The sequence below is a fragment of the Fistularia commersonii genome, unplaced genomic scaffold, assembly GCF_037954325.1.
Source record: "Fistularia commersonii isolate RoL2024-O1a breed Wild unplaced genomic scaffold, RoL_Fcom_v1.0 HiC_scaffold_58, whole genome shotgun sequence".
NCBI classification, from domain to species: domain Eukaryota; kingdom Metazoa; phylum Chordata; class Actinopteri; order Syngnathiformes; family Fistulariidae; genus Fistularia; species Fistularia commersonii.
Genome location: NW_028234016.1, coordinates 240,001 through 247,500, shown reverse-complemented (window position 1 = coordinate 247,500; position 7,500 = coordinate 240,001).

Here is a 7,500-nt window from a genome sequence, read left to right as displayed (position 1 = left end):
CTTGGAGAGACACGGGCCAGTGCCGCCCTGAGGCTGCATTACCCTCTCTTTCTTACATTTATTATAAAAATATGCTTATCTTCCTTTTAGCTCATCACACATGTCTTTATGATTTTCAGTCCATGCCTCAGCCGGCCTGAAGCTCCACTGATGCGCATGTGCGGATGCCTCTATCTAGCGGACATAAAATAAAGACAATCATTCAAATGTGAATGAGTCGGCGTGATGCTCCGGGATGTGTGGAGCTCAGGGAGCTCCACGAGTGAGGGAGTTAAGTTAGGGCGGGGGTGCAAGTAGGCTCTAGGATTCCCCGAGTCGGGGCGAGCGATGGGTTTAGAGGCGTATCGCATTGAAGATAATGGCCGCATATCCTTCTTGGACTTTTCTAAAGCCTTTGACTCGGTCGAACATCCATTTATCATAGCAACGCTCGAACATTTTGGATTTGGTTAAATATTCAGGAATGTGATCCGTGGGCTCTATGAGAATATTCATAGCTGTGTCACCCTGCCAAGCGGCACCACTCCGAGCTTCCATGTTGATGTGGGAATCCCCCAAGGTTGCCCCATCTCACCCTATTTATTTATAATTGCTACCGAAATGCTAGCCGTTTATGTTGAAAAGAGCAACGATATCCAAAAGTTAGACGTGCTGGGGACTGAAATTGTTATTAGCCTGCTGGCAGATGACACAACCTTAGTTTTGAAAAATGAACATCAAGTCCCAATAAGTGCCGAAAACAACCAAAACATTCTCCAAGGCTTCAGGATTGTCATTAAACTTAAAGAAATGCAAACTTCTTGCGCTGCATGACTCGCCACTAAAGGAAATCAGCGATGTTTCCATGAAATCAGAAATAAAATACTTGAGCATTTTCCTATCCAAGGACCAAACGTTAAATCAATCCAGGAACATTGAATCTAAACTGAATCAAAGTAAAGCTTAATTCTAATATATGGCTCCAGAGAGATTTATCAATATTAGGCCGGATATATTTGACTAAAATGGATGTGTTTATCCAGATGTATATACCCAGCGTATTCCAATGCTGCTCCAAATCAACTCGTAAAATCTGTTAACCAAATCAATTTCAACTTTATCTGGAGGAACAGACCACACCATCTAAGAAAAATCACATATGGTGAAAGAAACAAGTGAAGGAGGGCTGAAAGTGATAGAGTCGGACTGCTTGAATGGGACATTGAAGGTGAACTGGTTGAAATCCTGGATCAAACCTCATCGTTCTTTCTGGTATTGTACTCCAAACTACTTATTCAACAAAGTCGGCGGCCTGAGTCTTCTGCTTATCTCTGACTTGGATATCAACAAGATTCCTGTCAAATGTTCAGAGTTCCATAAACAAATATTATTATACTGGAAAATGATATACGTACACAATTTCTCACCACACAGTATAATAGTTTGGAACAATCGATATGTACTGCATGGCAACAAACCTCTGTTTTACAAGGAATGCTTTGAGAAAGGTATATGGTCGATAATTGACTTGATGGATGACACTGGCAGTCCTCTGGACAATGAGCAGTTCTGTACTACACACAGATTCAAGCCTCCCATATTAGAGTTGCTAAAGTTACGAAACGCACTGCCTCGACAATTTGTATTCCTGACCAAAAATATAATGACGCACCGAACCGTACAACCACAGTTACCCCGACTATCACTCCAGGGAATCTCAATTGTGGACAGAAAGCGCGGCAACTCCTTTATTAGGAAATGTTTCACAGGAAACTTATTCCCTGGACGTCAAAAAAAAAAAAAAAGGATATTTTAAATAAATTTGATGAGGAATCGATTGCCACGCTGCGAACCATGTATCTGACTCTACCCATACCCCCAAGGCAAAAGAGACCCACTTCAAAATTATGACTGACATCTACCCATCTAAGGAATTATCGAGGGTACGCTTTAATTTTGAAGATAATATTTGTACATTTTGTGAAGACAACATTGAAACCACTGACCATATATTTTTTCTCCTTCTCATTCCATCGTCACCAGTTTCCTTCTCAAAAGATGATATAACATTCTGTTTACTTATAAGCAACATAACAGATGAACTCTGTGTCAATGTTCTTTTAGGCCTGGCCAAGTTCTTCATTCACAAGAACAGAATGCAAAAATGCTCCCCAAATTTTAATGTCTTCATAAACGATTTTGAAATATAAAAAAAAAAAAAAAAAAATCCTTAAAACTTATGGAAAAATCCAAAAACTAAAAAATATAGTTACCCATGTCCGAGGTTCCTTTTTTTTTTGGTAAAAAAAAAAAACAAAAAAAAAAAAACAACTTGATTACATGTTACATTCCCCTTGCAATTTTTTTTTTTTTTTTCGTTTTAATTTCTTATTTGTCTATCTATTGATTTAATTACTTCCTTTTAATTTCTTTTTTTGTCTCGCACTGTAAATTTCTCACAAACCTGTAACACTATTAACTTCTCATTACATACAGAACAAATGTCCTGATGTCCGTTGCTTCCTCATCCCTGGTTGTTTCATTGACATTCAGTTCTACCTTGCTATGTTTATTTGTACATTTGTATATTTGGGTGTACTATTTATGTTCAATTAAAAACAGTTTGATGTCTGAGATTCCTTGTGAACCGCCAACTTAATTACATGTTATATTCCCCTCACAATTTTTTTTTTTCGTTTTTAATTTTATTTTTCTATCTATTTATTTAATTATATCCTTTTAATTTTCTTTTTTTGTCTAGCATTAAAAATTTCTCGCAAACCGTTAACACTATTAACTTCTGATTACTTACAGCACGAATGCGCTTATGCCCCCCCACCCCCCGCTTTTTCCGTACGGTGGCAGACACTGAGATCGAAAGCAAATGGGTGTCATTGAAATGCAGTAACAGGGTGATAACAGCCGTGTTCGAAGTGTGTAGGGGCTTATAGGAGAGCAGAAGCACGTCACGCAATTCACCTGAGTTCGGAGGATCGGGAGTACCAGGGCCCATAGCGGAGAAGCGGAAGAGCGGAGTTATGTGTCTCTTCTCAAAGGCGGGGAAGCTGGGGGGCAGCAGGACCCCTTAGACCGGCTAATGTGAGCCTTCTCCGGACATAGATCACCCGGACTTATGACTGGAGCTCCGGGACCTCTGGGCACACACATATGTGAATGAGTGGATGAGCTAATGTTGGTTTGGTTGTGGATACGTTTCGGCCAATGCTATCAGCACAGCTATGATTATCCCCAGAACGTTGAGAACGAGCTCCCGGAACTCCAGACATGCGTATATAAAAGAGTGGAATTAAGGTGTGTGTGTGTGTGTGTGTGTGTGTGTTTGTGTGTGTGTGTGTGTGTGTGTATACGTGTGGGACAGAAGTAATGTTGGGGACAGAAATTGTTATTAGCCTGCTGGCGGATGACACAACCTTAGTTTTGAAAAATGAACATCAAGTCCCAATAAGTGCTGAAAAAAACCAAAACATTCTCCAAGGCTTCAGGATTGTCATTAAACTTAAAGAAATGCAAACTTCTTGCGCTGCATGACTCGCCACTAAAGGAAATCAGCGATGTTTCTATGAAATCAGAAATAAAATACTTGAGCATTTTCCTATCCAAGGACCAAACGTTAAATCAATCCAGGAACATTGAATCTAAACTGAATCAAAGTAAAGCTTAATTCTAATATATGGCTCCAGAGAGATTTATCAATATTAGGCCGGATATATTTGACTAAAATGGATGTGTTTATCCAGATGTATATACCCAGCGTATTCCAATGCTGCTCCAAATCAACTCGTAAAATCTGTTAACCAAATCAATTTCAACTTTATCTGGAGGAACAGACCACACCATCTAAGAAAAATCACATATGGTGAAAGAAACAAGTGAAGGAGGGCTGAAAGTGATAGAGTCGGACTGCTTGAATGGGACATTGAAGGTGAACTGGTTGAAATCCTGGATCAAACCTCATCGTTCTTTCTGGTATTGTACTCCAAACTACTTATTCAACAAAGTCGGCGGCCTGAGTCTTCTGCTTATCTCTGACTTGGATATCAACAAGATTCCTGTCAAATGTTCAGAGTTCCATAAACAAATATTATTATACTGGAAAATGATATACGTACACAATTTCTCACCACACAGTATAATAGTTTGGAACAATCGATATGTACTGCATGGCAACAAACCTCTGTTTTACAAGGAATGCTTTGAGAAAGGTATATGGTCGATAATTGACTTGATGGATGACACTGGCAGTCCTCTGGACAATGAGCAGTTCTGTACTACACACAGATTCAAGCCTCCCATATTAGAGTTGCTAAAGTTACGAAACGCACTGCCTCGACAATTTGTATTCCTGACCAAAAATATAATGACGCACCGAACCGTACAACCACAGTTACCCCGACTATCACTCCAGGGAATCTCAATTGTGGACAGAAAGCGCGGCAACTCCTTTATTAGGAAATGTTTCACAGGAAACTTATTCCCTGGACGTCAAAAAAAAAAAAAAGGATATTTTAAATAAATTTGATGAGGAATCGATTGCCACGCTGCGAACCATGTATCTGACTCTACCCATACCCCCAAGGCAAAAGAGACCCACTTCAAAATTATGACTGACATCTACCCATCTAAGGAATTATCGAGGGTACGCTTTAATTTTGAAGATAATATTTGTACATTTTGTGAAGACAACATTGAAACCACTGACCATATATTTTTTCTCCTTCTCATTCCATCGTCACCAGTTTCCTTCTCAAAAGATGATATAACATTCTGTTTACTGATAAGCAACATAACAGATGAACTCTGTGTCAATGTTCTTTTAGGCCTGGCCAAGTTCTTCATTCACAAGAACAGAATGCAAAAATGCTCCCCAAATTTTAATGTCTTCATAAACGATTTTGAAATATAAAAAAAAAAAAAAAAAAATCCTTAAAACTTATGGAAAAATCCAAAAACTAAAAAATATAGTTACCCATGTCCGAGGTTCCTTTTTTTTTTGGTAAAAAAAAAAAAACAAAAAAAAAAAAACAACTTGATTACATGTTACATTCCCCTTGCAATTTTTTTTTTTTTTTTTCGTTTTAATTTCTTATTTGTCTATCTATTGATTTAATTACTTCCTTTTAATTTCTTTTTTTGTCTCGCACTGTAAATTTCTCACAAACCTGTAACACTATTAACTTCTCATTACATACAGAACAAATGTCCTGATGTCCGTTGCTTCCTCATCCCTGGTTGTTTCATTGACATTCAGTTCTACCTTGCTATGTTTATTTGTACATTTGTATATTTGGGTGTACTATTTATGTTCAATTAAAAACAGTTTGATGTCTGAGATTCCTTGTGAACCGCCAACTTAATTACATGTTATATTCCCCTCACAATTTTTTTTTTTCGTTTTTAATTTTATTTTTCTATCTATTTATTTAATTATATCCTTTTAATTTTCTTTTTTTGTCTAGCATTAAAAATTTCTCGCAAACCGTTAACACTATTAACTTCTGATTACTTACAGCACGAATGCGCTTATGCCCCCCCACCCATCCCGCTTTTTCCGTACGGAGGCAGACACTGAGATCGAAAGCAAATGGGTGTCATTGAAATGCAGTAACAGGGTGATAACAGCCGTGTTCGAAGTGTGTAGGGGCTTATAGGAGAGCAGAAGCACGTCACGCAATTCACCTGAGTTCGGAGGATCGGGAGTACCAGGGCCCATAGCGGAGAAGCGGAAGAGCGGAGTTATGTGTCTCTTCTCAAAGGCGGGGAAGCTGGGGGGCAGCAGGACCCCTTAGACCGGCTAAGGTGAGCCTACTCCGGACAGAGATCACCCGGAGTTATGACTGGAGCTCCCGGACCTCTGGGCACACACATATGTGAATGACTGGATGAGCTAATGTTGGTTTGGTTGTGGATACGTTTCGGCCAATGCTATCAGCACAGCGATGATGAGTTCAGGTGTGTCTGTGTGTGTTTGTGTGTTTGTGTGTGTGTGTGTGTGTGTGTGTGTGTGTGCGTGTGTTTGTGTGTGTGTGAGAGTTTGTTTTTGTGGGTTGGGGGGGGTTCCCGCGGACACGGAGTACCAGGGCCTGGAGCGGATGAGGTGAGGAGCGGAGGAGAGCAGAAGCCCGGACCGTGATTCGCTTGTGTCCAGCGGTTCGGGAGTTCCAGGGCCCGAAACGGAGGAGCGGAGGAGCGGAGGAGCGGAGGAGCGGAGGAGCGGAGGAGCGGAGGAGCGGAGGACAGCAAAACCCCTTTCTGCAATTCGCCTGAGTCCGGCGGATCGGTAGTACCTGGTTCCGCAGCGGATGAGCGGAGGAGTTGAGGAGATGTTTCTCTTCTCAGAGGCGGCGAGGGGGGGGGGGCAGGACCCCTTACCCTTATCCCCCCCGGACGTTTGAGTGGAGCTCCCGGACCTCCGGGCACGCACATGCGAATGACTGGATCACAGGGAGTGCCAGGGCCTGGAGCGGATGAGCAGAGGAGAGGCGGAGGGCAGAAGCCCGGCCCTGTTCAAGAGTTCCAGGGTCCAAAGCGGGGGAGCGAAGAAGCGGAGGAGGGGAGGAGAGCAGAAGAGCAAAAAACTGGCCCGGAATTCACCGAAGTCCCGCGGATCGGGAGTTCCAGGGCCCGGAGCGGAAGAGCGGAGGAGCGGAGGAGAGGAGGAGCGGAGCAAAGCTAAGCCCGTCTTAACAACAAGGAAATTACAGATGAGGCTATAATTTCTAATGAAAACTTTAAATTCTATAGCCACGTATACACTTCGACATTGTCAAAAAGCGATTGTGACTCCTTTCCATTAAATATTCCTCAATATATCCCAAAAATAAACAACAAACAATATATGATTGTTTATATATGTTTATATATAAACAACAAAAAATATACAGTTTGATGTCTGAGATTCCTTGTGAATCGCCAACTTAATTACATGTCGTATTCCCCTTGCATTTTTTTTTTTTGGTTTTAATTTCATTTGTCTATCTATTTATCTAATTATTTCCTTTTAATTTCGTTTTTTGTCTAGCACTGTAAATTTCTCACAAACCTGTAACACTATTAACTTCTCATTACATACAGAACAAATGTCCTCATGTCCGTTGCTTCCTCATGCCTGGTTGTTTCATTGACATTCAGTTCTACCTTGCTATGTTTATTTGTACATTTGTATATTTGGGTGTACTATTTATGTTCAATTAAAAACAGTTTGATGTCTGAGATTCCTTGTGAACCGCCAACTTAATTACATGTTATATTCCCCTCACAATTTTTTTTTTTCGTTTTTAATTTTATTTTTCTATCTATTTATTTAATTATATCCTTTTAATTTTCTTTTTTTGTCTAGCATTAAAAATTTCTCGCAAACCGTTAACACTATTAACTTCTGATTACTTACAGCACGAATGCGCTTATGCCCCCCCACCCCCCACCCCCCGCTTTTTGCGTACGGTGGCAGACACTGAGATCGAAAGCAAATGGGTGTCATTGAAATGCAGTAACAGGGTGATA